General features: G+C 37.6%; 1 protein-coding gene across 1 annotated transcript in view; it reads right to left on the reverse strand.

Annotated features, from left to right (window-relative positions):
• The window catches only part of LOC121739396 (protein N-terminal asparagine amidohydrolase), a 101,065-nt gene that overhangs the window by 72,122 nt on the left and 12,951 nt on the right, over window positions 1-15,992 (reverse strand). The window contains exon 2 of the mRNA XM_042131853.1: window positions 15,016-15,126. The gene's annotated coding sequence lies outside the window, so the exon portion shown is untranslated. The remainder of the gene's footprint in view (window positions 1-15,015; window positions 15,127-15,992) is intronic.

The raw sequence follows: 15,992 nt of genomic DNA on the forward strand, positions 1-15,992 counted from the left end.
ATTACCACTAAATGTTATATCCCGCACAAACCACTATTGTTCAATATTCCAGCCTCCATTAGAATTAGTTTCGCGTCCACAGACTGTTATTAGTACAGCGTTTTGTAACGAGGACGTGGAGCATCGTGAAAGGTTGATCGTCGTATCAGATCAGATCTGTTAAATATCAAACGTTTCATCTTGTAACATTGTAATGTATTGCACTCGCCCGAGTCGCCCGCGAGTCGCGACTTGCTCGACAAACTGCACCGCGGGTTGCACACGCTCGGTTATTGAGCAAAGAAAATTAACAACTTTAAATCGTTTGTTAATTCCAAATAAAACATCGGGTTCTAATCGGGACTGCCAGCAGATGTATAAACGAAATAGCGGGTTTCGCAGGAAGGATATACATTGTCACTGCGCGGTAGAAAGACCGCTCCGCTGGTGGGTGACGCCTTGATAATTTGGCTGCAGCGATATCGATTTTTTTTTTGACGCCCTTTCCATTTCTTGCGATCTAAAACATATCCAAAACGATTTTTTACTTTAACGCGGCGTCACCTTAAGGATCATCGATCAGCAGTATTATCCTAATTCCTAACATGAGTTTAACATTTTTTGCCCATCTCAAAAAATACACAACGCTGTTAAAGACGTTTTAACTTCAATAACAAAAAAAAAATATTACAATGTTTATATTAAAATATATTACAATTGGTGGAATTGGGACCAGCGTGATTTCTAAGGTTGTGTATTTATCTAAACCAAAGCATTGGTGAAGAGATGGCGCCTCCGATTGGTTGCCAGACAACCAACAACGCCATCAAGAGATAATACACCTCCAAAACAACTGCTGCCTACCAGTAAATATCAATTACCCAACTAAACAAAAGCATTACGAAAATTTAACTAATCTAAAATCTTAACATGAGCTCAGAACATCAGCGGAGTCAACAATTTAAATTAAATTGACATTTACCTACTTGGGAGCCGGTAAATATTCGTTGCAAAATATCTGCACCGCGAGATATTAATGAAGATATAAACAGCCATTTATATTGTTCACATGGCAACTAGCGCTTATTACGTAAACATGGCAACAGATTTCGAGGTTCATAAAAGGATTGTAAAGACATTGTAATATTCATCAGGCCTTTACTACTAAGCGTTTTAATGCATCATTTGAATCCAGTCCGTTCTCTATCAAACAGCAAATAGCATTCTCTGCATTTCTAATGTAAAATACTTACGTTAAATAAACGTAATAATATCTATCTTATACACATATAAATAAAAATGAAACTTAAGAGGATACACCAGGGGCGATACGTATAATATCTATAGCTGTCTCCCTTACCTCAAGCCTATACCGCAGAACGAGATAGAGACAACTGCAGAAAATCCAGAAAATCAACGATTTGTTGTCCCCTGATTCCTTCTCCAAAACTTTAATTTTGGAGAAGGAATCAGGTACTTTTTTCATTAAAGATTAAAGAAAGGCTTGGGCTGTGTTCCTATGTTTTATTTTTTTTGTACAATCTAGCCAAATCTGTTTTCTGGTTTGAACACAGCGGAAAATCTGGCCATTTTTTGGGTTTTTGAACGTTCATATCATATTTAATAATTAAAATATGAAAAAAAAGAAAACATAGGGACATTGTACTCGTATTAGTGGCCGTAGATATTCAGGAAAAAAATTATAACTCTACTAGCATTATCCAGGGAGGAAACAGAGGACAACGTTTGTATGGAAAAAAGGGCGGTGTGGACTCCTCTTAAATTTTGTTAGTCTCGCTAAAACTCGAGAACCGCGGAACCGATTTTGCAAAATACAGTCTTGAAATATTCGTGAAAGTCCATGGAAGGTTTATACGGTGAGGAAATTTATTATGAGGAGTTAAGTTAAACGAAGTTAATGGGTCATCATATAGTTTGATATATTTTTGTGTCTCCGTGCAAAACTAGTTGTCATCATACAATTTCCTTTCGATAGCATTACGATAACGCAGCTGTCAATAATTGTTCCTGGTTACCCTGAACAAGTTACCGACAAGAACGCCAGGAATCCGACGTCGTGCGACGTCCGGCTGTGCACATGAGAGCCTTATCCATCCTGCACATTCACTTTTGTTTTACTTCTGACATTATCAGTATGCAAACGACATAAAGACCACTCTATTACAGACCGTTTAGAGATGTTTTAGAGTACCTCTAAAACATAAAGATGTTTTAGAGATTTTTTAAAGAAACGGTCTGTAATAGAATTCCAGTAAAACAAAATTCGTATAGATTCCGGTACTTCTGGAATTCTTTGCAGGTTCTTTTATTACTATCCAGTCTGTTTGTATTCTAGAATTAGAGTCTAGATATTGTTGTGCTGAAATTCGTTTAAAACATTTTTCCAAGCGAAAACTATCCTTCCTTTCCCAGGCTTCAAAGTATCTTCACAACTAATTTCATCAAAATCGCTTTAGGGTTTACGGCAACAGGGTAGGCTGATTTATAATATTAGTGTGAATGGATCTAACTGAGTGACTGTTGCCTACATTCGCGAACATTTTGTCGCAATAAAAACTATCCTATGTCCAATTCCAGGACTCAAAGTAACTTCACACTAGTTAAAATCAGTTCTTCGGCTTTACATACGCACTGTGTCATCTATAATATTAGTTACGGACGGGCCATGTGTACCTGAGGCCACAAATCAGGAGCTTTCCAACGGGAGTGATACGGCAACGTCGTTTATAATTCAACAACAATAAACAGATAGTTAATTGCGCCGCTGTCACGGACATAGTGTATGGTAATGAGCCGTACGGATCGCGCGGACAATATCTGCAGTGAAAGGCTGCACGAGGGAGAGGAGACAGCGGCTAAGTCTTGAAGATAAATTAGTTAGGTTTACGTTTGGGGGAGGCGTTCCGCAGTGGACGGCAATAGGCTGATTACGATGATGACGACGTAGCAGTAAAAAAATCTGGTCATATGGTTTACTGGTGTCAAAAATCTGTCCAGTCCGAAAATCCGTAGAGCGATTAAGCAACTTGTGACAGGTAAGCAACCGACGTTGACTCAGCAGATGCGGAGTGACATTAATTAGTAAAACAGACATCTTTTAACGAAATAGATGAAGTCTACATAATCAGAATAGTCCGCGATAGAGTTCTTATTTATTCTATTAAAAACCTTGTCGTTGGAGCTTCCGCCACTTCCCCCTGCCAGCACTTTTAGCTAGTTTTTTCTTGGTCTTTTACTACCCCTCTTTCTCCTCTTCTACCCTTCTTTCATTAATTGGAGCATGTAAGAGGAAAAACGAGAGGTTACGATACGTGGGAGAGTCATGCTTCGGCACGAATGGGCCGGCTCGACCGGAGAAATACTTACCACGTCCTCACAGAAAACCGGCGTGAAACAGCGCTAGCGCTGTGTTTCGCCGAGTGAGTGAGTTTACCGGAGGCCCAATCCCCTACTTTATTTCCTTCCCTACCCTCCCCTATTACCCTATTCCCTCTTAAAAGGCAGGCAACGCACCTGCAGCTCTTCTGATGCTGCGAGTGTCCATGGGCGACGGAAGTTGCTTACCATCAGGTGACCCGTTTGCTCGTTTGCCCCGTTATTTCATTAAAAAAAAAAAAAGATCAGTTCACTTTTTTATTATTTTAAATGTGTGTTATTTTAGACTACCAATGTCAGGATCCTCGGTTGGTCACTAATACTCACTAATCATATTGTGGAGGTACAACTTACGTCACAAATCACAATGCTGCATCGCGCTATCGAAATTTTCTATCGCCTAAAACTTACACCACCCGATGTTTGCACAGCCCGCGCCCGACGGGAGATAGGTGCAGTACATGCGCTTTCAGGTCCTATCCGCTAGCCCGGACAATCTCGCCTGACACCAATAGGCTTATCACTACAAATCTCCGTGTGTGAAAGTCTACGAACACCGAGAATTAGGTCCCCATACGCCATACAAATTCACTGTTTACCATACGTGCAGGGATGCGCTAATCGACGGTTTTAAGCTTCCACCCAATGGTCAATTCAGCTTTTCCTAAAGTAATATGGACGCTCAACAGCCCGTTAGTCTAGTCCATGCTAATTATTATAACTGGCGAGATTCGAACCCGCGATCTCCTGCTTGAGCTAACACGACATCAATAATAGAACTACAGGGTTAATGTACCAGTTACCCCTTGGGCAGAGAGACTCTATGAATCAATTTTTCTAATGATGCATAAAGGGTCCAAAATATTATGTTTGAAATTAATTGAAAGTAAACACTAGTATCATCCCTACAAACTACATTATCCATGCAAGATGATTTTACATCCACTGGCATTATTCTATATATGGATTACGTTTGAAGACATGGTATTTAGTATTCTTGAGTTCGTTTCTTATTATTGAAGCCAAATTCAGAATTCTTGAAATATGGCGTGGCGATATTTAACAGAAAAAATTACGTTTATCATATGGGTTTCAATTAGTTTTGACCCTAGTTTGCTTCATACAATTTTGTTTACTAAATAAGAGTAGGCGTTTTTAATGTCTTTAAATGGATTTTTTTTTTATTTTTATAGTTTTGAATCTTTTACAAGTTACAACTTAACAAACAAAATAACAATAATAATATAATATTTATAGTCATATTCAGCTCGGCAATAAAACTATCTGCAAAAATCTACACTACAATCTTTCGTCGGTTCATACATTTCAAATTCTAAACAACCTTTCTATTTCACCTCGTATTTTCACTTTTCATTCATATTCCACTGTTCATTATCCTAACAACTACTGTGATATTTATTGGTTTCACACAACTACTACTCATTATCGCTCCCACAATATATTGTAAGTACAGTTTATAGTTTATAGTCACATTCTGTAAGCATCGTTAACTGCATAGAGCTTATGATTATGTAAAAGCTCAACGACAAGGCCCTTATTGACAAAAAGTAAATAACTCTATTGAAAAAAGTCACACGGCAGACACTAGACAGACATGGAATCATGATAAGTGGTAGCCTGCCTAAATATCCATTTAAGTAATAGTTAAAAAGTAGTGTGTATAACAGATGTAAGTATTTCATAAACCTCGTAATCATTTCATACGCTTACCTAACCTAAAGTATAGTTTTCACAGAGCCAGTACTGGCTGCCAGTCTTATTGGCAGCCAGTACTGGCTCTGTGAAAACTATACTTTATTGATGTTATGAAAAAAAACAAAACTGTCAAACATCTCACGCAAAAAAAGAAACTCGCCCATAGCACACTGTTGGTCTAAACAACTTGAGGATATTCACATATTTATTTATTTAGAAAAAAGACACTTAAAAATAAAATACAATTTGATGTTCTAGTACTTAAACTAGGCCTAGGTACATAAACTCTAATCTCGTCAGGTATTCTGGGATTCAAATCGAACGACACATTCTTCAAGTTTGATAGCTTGTAGAACCAAGATGGCCACTAACTCCGACCATTTGTGCATCTTGCCATAAACTTCCAAGTTCCAACTACCCTAGGAATTCGTAGTGTGCATACAGATAGAGTTTACGAGCTAATTAACGTAAAGGGTATTACTCCAACCTTTGCGACTGCGTTATGATCGCGCGACTGTGCGCGAGTCTCGTAAAATTTTCCGGAATTAGGCAATACACTGTGCAGAGTTATTTGTCATAGACTAATGTGGCTACGCATCGCCCTATCGACATCGATCCAAAGCACGATCGCATAATATTATGATTTGACATAGAGCAAACGCCATGACACTTACCGATCTAATATGCTATCGACATTGTGTAGGGCTAGTACCTAGTATCTACCTAGGGCACTTGGGTACGAATTGCATTCGCTAGTTTTCATATCGAAGTAAGTAATCAAAAATTAAATAAGACACATTTTTTATTACATCACAAGCGCCAAGCTACCTATCGGCGCTATTAGCTACCTACTACGTCTATTCTGCTATTAGTCAAATTCGCTATCGACATCGCTGACGAGTCGCGCGTCGCAGTCGCTAGCATCCACGTGCTACCTTTAGTTGTAAATGTCATTTCGCACTAGAAAAGCTCGACGGAAAGCTCGTTCTCACGATTTCGAGTTCCCAATAATTTTCCGTGATTATCGGCGCGGCCGCGATAGATATGACTCATTATAAAATAAATACGCCCGTATAACATTCCCTTTTATGCCTTTATATACAGTCATCGTCAGCTCTATGATCATCACCAGATAAGGAAACGTTTCTTTGATCACGAGGTTAACGCTAAAACTCGAAATCGGCTGAACGGATTGGGCTAACTTTAGTCTCAAAATATTCGTATAAGTCCAGTGAAGGTTTTAAAGTGACACGAAGTTCACCGGGACAGCTAGTCTTTAAATAAATGCTAAGGTATGTCTGTCTGCCTATCTGCCACTTCTTTCAGCTAAAACCGATGTACTGATTTGCACAGGTATCAAAACAAAGTGATAATTTTATATAGGTACTCCCAAAATTATTATATCGGTAATTTTCCATTGATAGAGTTCACAGTAAAAGTTGCAGCTCTTAAATAGTTGCCAAATTTTATACAGGAAAAAAATGTGTATGGAGATACTAAGAAAACACATAAGTTTTTGGTCTTTACCATACACAAATTTACTGCGCGAAAAATAAAAATAAGCCTAGCATGCCTATTAACCAATAACTCAAAAGAAACTTATCTAGGCAGCTCATCCATAACAAAGCTTGCCTTGAAAAGCTTCCCTTGAAATATGGCCTATGTGGTCGGAACGAATAAAACTAATACAGCCTATCTGACAAATAAAGCTGGCTATTTGTACTTTCGCGCGGACCACCTAGAGCCAGTAATAGGAGCCATCGATTTAAGCGTTAAAGCCTTTGACACTTGTATAAAAAGCCAGAAGCCGGTTATAGTAATCAATTTTAGCTAACAGATCTAAATGAATTGATTTGAAATAAATTGATTACTAACAATTTCAATAATCTTAATTTTTTTTTCAATTTCTTAATTCTTAAATATCATAAAATACATAAAATGCAGAGAGAAATAAATATGAACTGAGAGCGTAGAATATAGTCTACTAGCGGCCCGCCCCGGCTTCGCACGGGTGGACATTGATTTTGATTGATTTTCAATCTTTATTTCTTAGTCAATCTTTATGTTAAGCAGAACATAAAAATGGTTTACACTATTTAGCCTATAACTACTATATTATAATTATTATTAAAAAAAATATATTGAATTTTTTTTTATATTTTAAGTGTTATGTTTGATTTATAGTTATAGAAATTAATTATAATAGCAATCAAAAATAATAGTCATTCAAAACGTAATGAATTAATGAAGCACTATAATATTATCCCATCAATGAAGCGGCACCCGGCTGTCGCATAACTATTATATTATAAATCTATTGTGTCTGCGATTCCCATGATCGAGGTAATAATAATTAATATTTACGTGGACTCTCCGGGCGAGCACACCCGCGCGGCGCGCCTTGACGACGCCAAATTCGCAACGTGCAGCAGAAATCGTAATATTTTAATTTCGCCATAACATTAAAACCAAACGTCCAATTTTGATCATTCAAAGACCAAATATTATCTACATTAACTGTAATTTATTTTGATAAGAATTAATGACATGAGTAAAATAAAGGCATTAAAATGTAGTCCAAAAACATTTCAAGATTTTTTAATAAAAAAATAGTTATTGTGCCTCACTTAACATAGATAGGTATAGTGTGTCGCGGACTTTTTTGTAGATATTTAAAATATCTACAATTACTTAGTACATTTTATGGTTCTATCTTTTATAGTTTAGGCAGCTTACGCGAAAAAAGTAACATTTCTGGTTGATTTTTTACACCTTGCGTCCGAAAATCCCAAATATCTTACGGAACCCTATTTTTTTTCCAAAATAAAATTTAGCCTATGTTCAGCAGAATTAATGTAGGATTCCAATGGTAAAATAATCTTTCAAATCGGTCCAGTAGTTTCGGAGCCTATTCAAGACAAACAAACAATCAAATCTTTCCTCTTTATAATAGTAGTGTAGATGAATCATTGTAGGCCTTGTTGAAATTTCTGAAAAGTCTCGGAGGCAGGAAACGATATCATAAGAATTGATGAGAATGGCCACCAAATTATTAAAATCTCATTAGAAACTAACCGCGAACAAAAAATTAAGGATCTTTTACATCCACCCCGACGGTTCTTAAGCTAGATCGCTAGACGCTAGATCGGGTAACGAGATACTCGTTACCCGATCTAGCGAATGCATTAAGAAATAAATCGGCATTTTACACGTACCTCCCGAGTTACGACGCGGCCGGCCCGGGGTCAGACTGTGTCGGGTGTAAAATAATTCGCATTCGAAATCATTACACCACGCTACTACCGTACACCACAAGGGAAAATGTAGTTTTTTTTTACATTAAATCCAACTAGATATCGCCCAATGGTCGAAATTCGACCTTACTTGCAACGACATTAGGTCTACTACCTATTTTTTACGCCTCCGTGGTCTAGTGGTACAGAGCGCGGCTCTTGACTCGGAGGTCGTGGGTTCGAATCCCGCGTTGGAAACATGTTATTTCCAAGTTTGGTTAGGACAATGCAGGCTGATCACCTGATTGTCTGACAAGTAAGATGATCCATGCGTCGGATGGGCATGTAAAAAGTCGGTCCTGCGCCTGTTCTCTCGCCGGTCGTGTCGGTCTTCCGTCCCACTGGGTTATGAGAGTAAAGGAATAGAGAGTGCTCTTGTGTACTGCGCACACACTTGGGCACTATAAAATTACTCCTGCGTAGCTGGCCTAGTATCAATGAAACCGGCCACCGTCACCGAAATCGGTGTGGGAGCTATTATTATTATTATTATTATTATTACCTATATTTTGTAAAAAATATTGACTTCATCATAGTTTTTTTCAATTCTTGTCTCTGGGACTCAGATGATCTCAGACTGGCCGTTTAAGCATTGCCTAATAGTATCTAAAAATAAAATAAAAAAAAAACAATAATCCATTTCCAATTTCTCAACTTGTTAACAGACTTCAACCATAAATAAAAGAGTATAAATTCGTATGTATAGGCTTGTCACTCAAAAATCTGTCATTTATCCTTGTGAGTGTCGTAGTGTGTGTAACGTTTTATTTGTTAAAAATATATATGATACAAGCATAATTTTAAAATAATATTAGCACTCCTTCACCACATCTATATATTAATACGTGACAGAAAAACTTTGTAACCCTTTTTACGAAAAATGGGGAAACGTAGGTGCATGAAATTTCGCACAGTTATAGTTTATATGGTGAAGGAGTGCATCGAGCTAATATTATTTTAAAATTATGCTTTTATCATATATATTTTTAACAAATAAAACGTTACATACACTACGACACTACTACAAGGAAAAAGGACAGATTTTTGAGTGACAAGCCTATACATACAAATTGTACTCTTTTAATTAATGGTTGAAGTCTGTTGACAACAAGTTGACAAATTGAAAATGGATTATTGTTTTTTTTTATTTATTTTTAGATACTATTAGACAATGCTTAAATTATATTTTTAACAAATAAAACGTTACACACACTACGACACTACTGCTAGGAAAGATGACAGATCTTTGAGTGACAAGCCTATACATACGAATTATACTCTTTTATTTATGGTTGAAGTCTGTTGACAACAAGTTGACAAATTAAAAATGGATTTTTTTAAATTTAATTTTAGATACTATTAGACAATGCTTAAACGGCCAGTCTGAGATCAGCTGAGTCCCAGAGACGAGAATTGAAAAAAACTATGATGAAGTCAATATTTTTTACAAAACATAGGCAGCAGTCCTAATGTCGTTGCAAGTATGGTCGAATTTCGACCATACTTACGACAAACCAGCGGAACTTATCGGGGGAATACAGACTTACACTAGCACGTAACAATAATATAATCTCTGGAAACTACGTATCATGCAAGAAACTATGCAGGGATGAGAAGAAGGCACAAGCAGATATTCTCGGACTTGTTGGAGGTTTTTTTTTAAGAAGTCAAACATAATATTATGAATTATGATAAACTTATTTTTAACAAAAATGCCTTAGATAATGCTTTATTTTGATCCTACACCAGATACAGACACAAATTCTGAAACTTTCTAACATAATATTACGCCTACAACATACCTCTTAAATATACCCATAATACATGACTTGTAGGCTTTAATAATCGTCATAAAACTAAAGAGAATCGAACATAGCATTTAGTTTCACCGCTTTATGTCACAATAAACACTATTAAAGATATGATCACCAAAAGAACGTATCTCCAAGATTATAGTGCCAATATCAAATGAGATGTTGATAACCACAATAAAGATAAAACCAAAAGATATAGGATAAAAGCTTCAAGCCGTAAGATAACTAATACAAATGTTTTTGTGCAATGAGTATTGAAGACGTAAGAGGATGAAGTGGATAACTAACATTTGTGGGACTTAGTATATTAGCCAGAAGCTAAGAGGGCTAGAGGCAGACCACCAGCCACACGGTGGACCAGTATGACCAAAGCACTAGCTGTAAATAAATTGCCTAAATCGACAACCCAAGATAGAATTTCTTGACGCAAATATACTAGGAGAGCCGACCCTACGTAAAGTGGGAATAAGCTAAGAAGAAGAAGAAGAAGAGTATATTAGACAGAGAGCGGTCACGCGTTCAAGCGTTCTGCGTTCGCACTCCGCGTTTGAGCGGTCAGTCACACAGGAGCAATTCTGACGCGGTCAGAACGCCCCCTGTGTGAGTATCTATGTATATTATAATATAACGTTATAACTTATACAATCTACATTCAACAAAGATCACGCGAAACTGACCGCTTGAACGCATGACCGCGCATGACCGTTCTCTGTCTGATAGGTCCCTTATGAGGGCAACTACAAACCTAGTATCCTAATTCCTACCTAGTTCATCATCTGGCTAATACAATATCTGGATAGTGGATATACATAAACTCCTTATTTTTTTATCTCAAATAATTTTTAGAGTCAGTACTCAAGATGCATCTCGGTCTCAAGACACGGTTCAGGCTCTGTGATTGGTTGGCTGTCAAAATTTGGACCAATCACAGAGCCGAACCGCGTCTTGAGATCGGGTCGCATCTTAAGTACTGACTATTTATACCAGCCTTAAATCCTCCGTTTATGCAAAAACTAAAATTACCAAATTGTTAGTTACCCACTTGTCTTCAAGTGTTCGAGCAAAAAATACGGAATCCAATTTCATGGCCACTAAATAAAATTAGCGCTCCTTTGACAGTATAACGAAGTGGCGCTGATAACTCCGGAGCCGCAGAAATATTAATCACGAGTGATATGTGGGCCCGCTTCAAAATATTGTGTTACAGTTGGGGTTAGTGCTACAATTTCAAGTCTGGAATCCTAACGAGAATGGCTTCCATCATATGCAACTATTATGTTTTCCAAGAAATACGTGTGACTAATGCAACTAAATAAAAGCAATAGCTTAAAACAATTTTTGATATGCAATCCGTTTTAAATTTAAGCTACATAAATAAATGTGTAGGATGTCACAGCCACTTTTCTCCGAAACTATAAGAGCTATAATATTGAAACTTGGTAAGTAGATGTAGTCTGTAAACCGCATTAATATTTTGATACAAAAATGGAAAAAAAATTAGGGGCTCCCCATAGGTACAACTGAAACAAAAAAAATTTTTGCTATGCGTGTGGGGTATCTATGGATAGGTATTTACAAAATATCATATTGAGGTTTCTAATATCATTTTTTTTCTAAACTGAATAGTTTGCGAGAAAGACTATTCTACATTGGTAAAATATGTGTCGTCCCCCCCCCCCTCTAACTTCTAAAGTAGGGGCATGACAATTCTAAAAAAAAAATATGATACTAGCTGTCCCGGTGAACTTCGTGTCACTTTAAAACCTTCCCTGGACTTCTACGAATATTTTAAGGCTAAAATCAGCCCAATCCGTTCAGCCGTTTTCAAGTTTTAGCGCGACTAACACATTTGAAAATCCATTTTTATATATAATAGATGGATAGGTACTTACATTACCATAAAAACTACCAACGAAAATTGGTTTCAACGAGATTTAGCAAGTAGTTTTTTTTATACATCATAAATGGTAAACCTGAATTTAAATTTAATTAAATCAACTGAAATATAAAAATAAATCAAAAAAAGAAATAAACCTTATTGCTGCTGCTGGAACCCTTTGCCGGTTTTTTCATAATGTAGCACCTCCATCGTGGGTATCTCAGACACATGCTTCTTGGGGATTGACGGGTTAAAGGTTTCCCTCCACCTTTAAAATACACCAATTGTATCGACGAGAGAATCAATAATTCCGTAGACACAAATACATAACTCGAATGATAAGATACCGCAAACGAAGGTATTACCATTCCCCGACCACGATCGTGCGAACTCGGAATTAAAGATGTCGAATTTGCTTGAATATCTCCAGAAAATTCTAGCGAATTCTAGCGTCGTTGTTGGAACTCGCGCCTATCCAGGGTCGTTAGGGCCGCGATGATCGATAATAATGGTAATTTCGCTGGAAACACGTGTAGCCATCGTCCGTTTGATCACGATAGTGCACACCCTATTAGGACCGGTGAAACCTGATCAAAATGTCAGAAAATTTATAAAATTAGGCTGCAGAAGATAAGTGGTCGTACGGATTAGGTGCTTGGGGTAATTTCATTTCCCACAAGACAATTTTTCAATAAAACTTTTATTTTCTTACTTTACAGAATCACTCTTGGGACTGGACTTAGATATTATTTTATATTATATATCCGTATCCACGTACCAACTACCAAACATATATTAGCCGATTTCTCTACCCTTCACATGAAACTGGGACGCAGCATTCGCAAGACGTCGCATTTATATTCTTCGGTTTAGTGACATATCAAACCATCAGCCGTCGGGGCGACGTGGCTTGTTTATGTGATGTCCAGCCTTCCCAGATTCTCATAATAGCAACACAATATCACAATACGGGCATAGATTTATGCGCCGGCGCATCGGGTTCTCGCACGCGGAAATCCCATTCCCCATCCAACCGGTTGGGAGTTAAGTGCGGCAGATTTATCGGTTGTATGGCCGCGCCTAGCGACGATCTCGTTTCTTGGCGAATGCAGGGAGATAAATACCTCTACTATGATCGAATAGTGAGGAAAAATATGGCGACGAAGGTACGAGAGGGAAATTCGACGGAATATCGTGCACAATGCTATGAAGGCATAATATGGTGTTTGGTGGCATTAGACCTGACTTCAGTTAAATGTTTTTTCTGTCTCTTTTAAAATAAAATTGGCAACTGGCATCAGGGAGTGCCTAGTCTAAATGCAATCACAAACGCCATAACACTTAGCGATACGTTATGTCAAATCTCATACATTTTTACTTATATCTGTTTTCACTATCGAAACTGGCGAATGCATTTTGACTGAGCTCTAGAATTAGATTTCTTGAAATGTAATAGTTTTTTTTTAAGTAAATATAATTTATCATAGATATAAGAATATTCCAAAAGAATTAATCGAGAACATCAAGCGTGAGACATTACATTATACGGCGTGTGAAATTCCAGACGCCTCGTTTGTCAAGACGGCCGTGATTAATTCTATCATGCCCCTCTTAATAATCACGTGTAACTTATAGATTTAATACAGTGTTGGCTTACTATAAACGTGCACTAGTTGGGACAATATTTTGACCACATAAACATTCACTGTAAATATAAACTGCTCTTAAAGTTTTCAGGAGGTCTACATGGTGCACGATACAATGTGATGTGCATTGGCACATGATCTAGTTGTAATAATTGCCTTCGTATCTGGAGCGATACATACAATAGTGAAAATCATATTATTTTTCTGGCACACGCCAACAAAAAGTGTTTTTTTTTTTTACACGTGGGAGAGCCATGCTTCGGCACGAATGGGCCGGCTCGACCGGAGAAATACCACGTTCTCACAGAAACCGGCGTGAAATAGCGCTTGCGCTGTGTTTCGCCGAGTGAGTGAGTGAGGTCCGATCCCCTACCCTATTCCCTTCCCTACCCTCCCCTATTCCCTTCCCTTCCCTACCCTGCCCTATTACCCTCTTCCCTCTTGGAAGGCCAGCAACGCACCTGCAACTCTTCTGATGCTGCGAGTGTCCATGGGCGACGGAAATTGCTTTCCATCAGGTGACCCGTTTGCTCGTTTGCCCCCTTATTTCATTAAAAAAAAGAGAGCTAAAATAAATCTGCTAGTGCTAAGTATTGCGAGAAGTTTGTAACAGTAAAAACCTGGAAAAAAGAAAAGCCAATCCTGAATATCCACTTTCACTGAAAACAATAATGAAATTATTATTCTTGGTTCGTATCAGGCAACGTCTTTTGACGGTATGAATTGGCTTAATGACATGTTGGGTTCCGTGCTCAGGGAGGCCCCGGTAACAGATGACCACATTATGGGCCCCGCTGACGTGTGCCCAATTAGTGCCCCCGCGTAAAATATTAACCGTCACACCGCTATTAATACGGTTGTTACACTTGTTGGTAACCTAATATGATTTGGACACATGAAGAGCACTGACCGTTTCCTTAATTTTTAACTGCTATTTTTCAAAAGTTTATATTATAAAAACTGCTAACTAATCTGAAAATCATATTGTCTGAAGAAAAGATTTCTGGAAGATGCTTTTGCAATAAAATATGAACCTTTAGCTAAAATGTCATCCGTCGCAACGAAGATCAAAAACTATAATAATAAGTGCCATTTTGGGGTTAAAAAAGGGGAGATGAATGTGACAGGAGTTTATACAATTCGTCAAAATTCCACCCCTTAAGTTAAATGTGGATTCGAAGTATTCCAGCATCAGAACTTCATCATAATTGACACAAGATGAGTAGAAAAAGAAAAGTCGTATATTTTACATAATGGTATAGAATATTCCAGACTATGATTAAAAGACTCACCTTAGTCACGTTGATGTATGCATCGCGGTGGAGAAATCGCCCGGCGGATGCTCCATTTATCCGGGATTCGGGGCTCGCGAAACAATCAGCCGGGTAGGGATCGCCAATCACCTGGAACAAATAACGTCCATTTGTCAAGATCCCAACGCGTCAGATAGTGGGGCAATAGAAACGTTTTTGGGAGGAATGGTGTTTTAACATTGTCTAAAGCTACACGCATATAAATGCATCTGGGAGAAGTAGGGTTAGCTTTAAACATGAATGAGGCAACACGTAAGTACAAAAAAACCTCGTTGACCAAAGGGGTATGAAGATTTTGGCCGACCTACTTTCGCTAAATGTGTTTTTTCGCGTTCACGAATATTTTTTTCAAAAATGGATAGCTAACATCAATACAAACAAAAAATAATCTTAGACAAAACCTCGTCAAGGGTCACATTTCGAAGAAATGAGCTGCTAAAGTTTTACCAATTTAAGATACAGCTCAAATCTTCAAAATATGACACCTTACGCAGTTTTGCCCAAGATTTGAAAAAAAATCTTGTATCTTAAATCCATTTTTGAAAAAAAAATTGTGAACGCGAAAAGCAATGATATTCTACTTATACAGATCTGTTACGTTCATATTATTTTCCGGTTTAAATCTCTTCCGAACAACATTGACAAATTTGACAGATAAGTGAAACAAAAGATACGAAATGCCATTTACATAAAAGAGACAGACTAGATAAAAGACGACCCAATTGGGTCGTATTTGAAGCTTCACAACGCGCGCGGTAGTAACATATCTGAGATCTGTTACGTTCATATTATTTTCCGGTTTAAATCTCTTCCGAACAACATTGACAAATTTGACAGATAAGTGAAACAAAAGATACGAAATGCCATTTATATAAAAGAGACAGACTAAATAAAAGACGACCCAATTGGGTCGTATTTGAAGCTTCACAACGCGCGCGGTAGTAACATATCTGCTT

Source organism: Aricia agestis, chromosome Z (assembly GCF_905147365.1).
Source record: "Aricia agestis chromosome Z, ilAriAges1.1, whole genome shotgun sequence".
In the NCBI taxonomy this organism is placed as follows: Eukaryota; Metazoa; Arthropoda; class Insecta; order Lepidoptera; family Lycaenidae; genus Aricia; species Aricia agestis.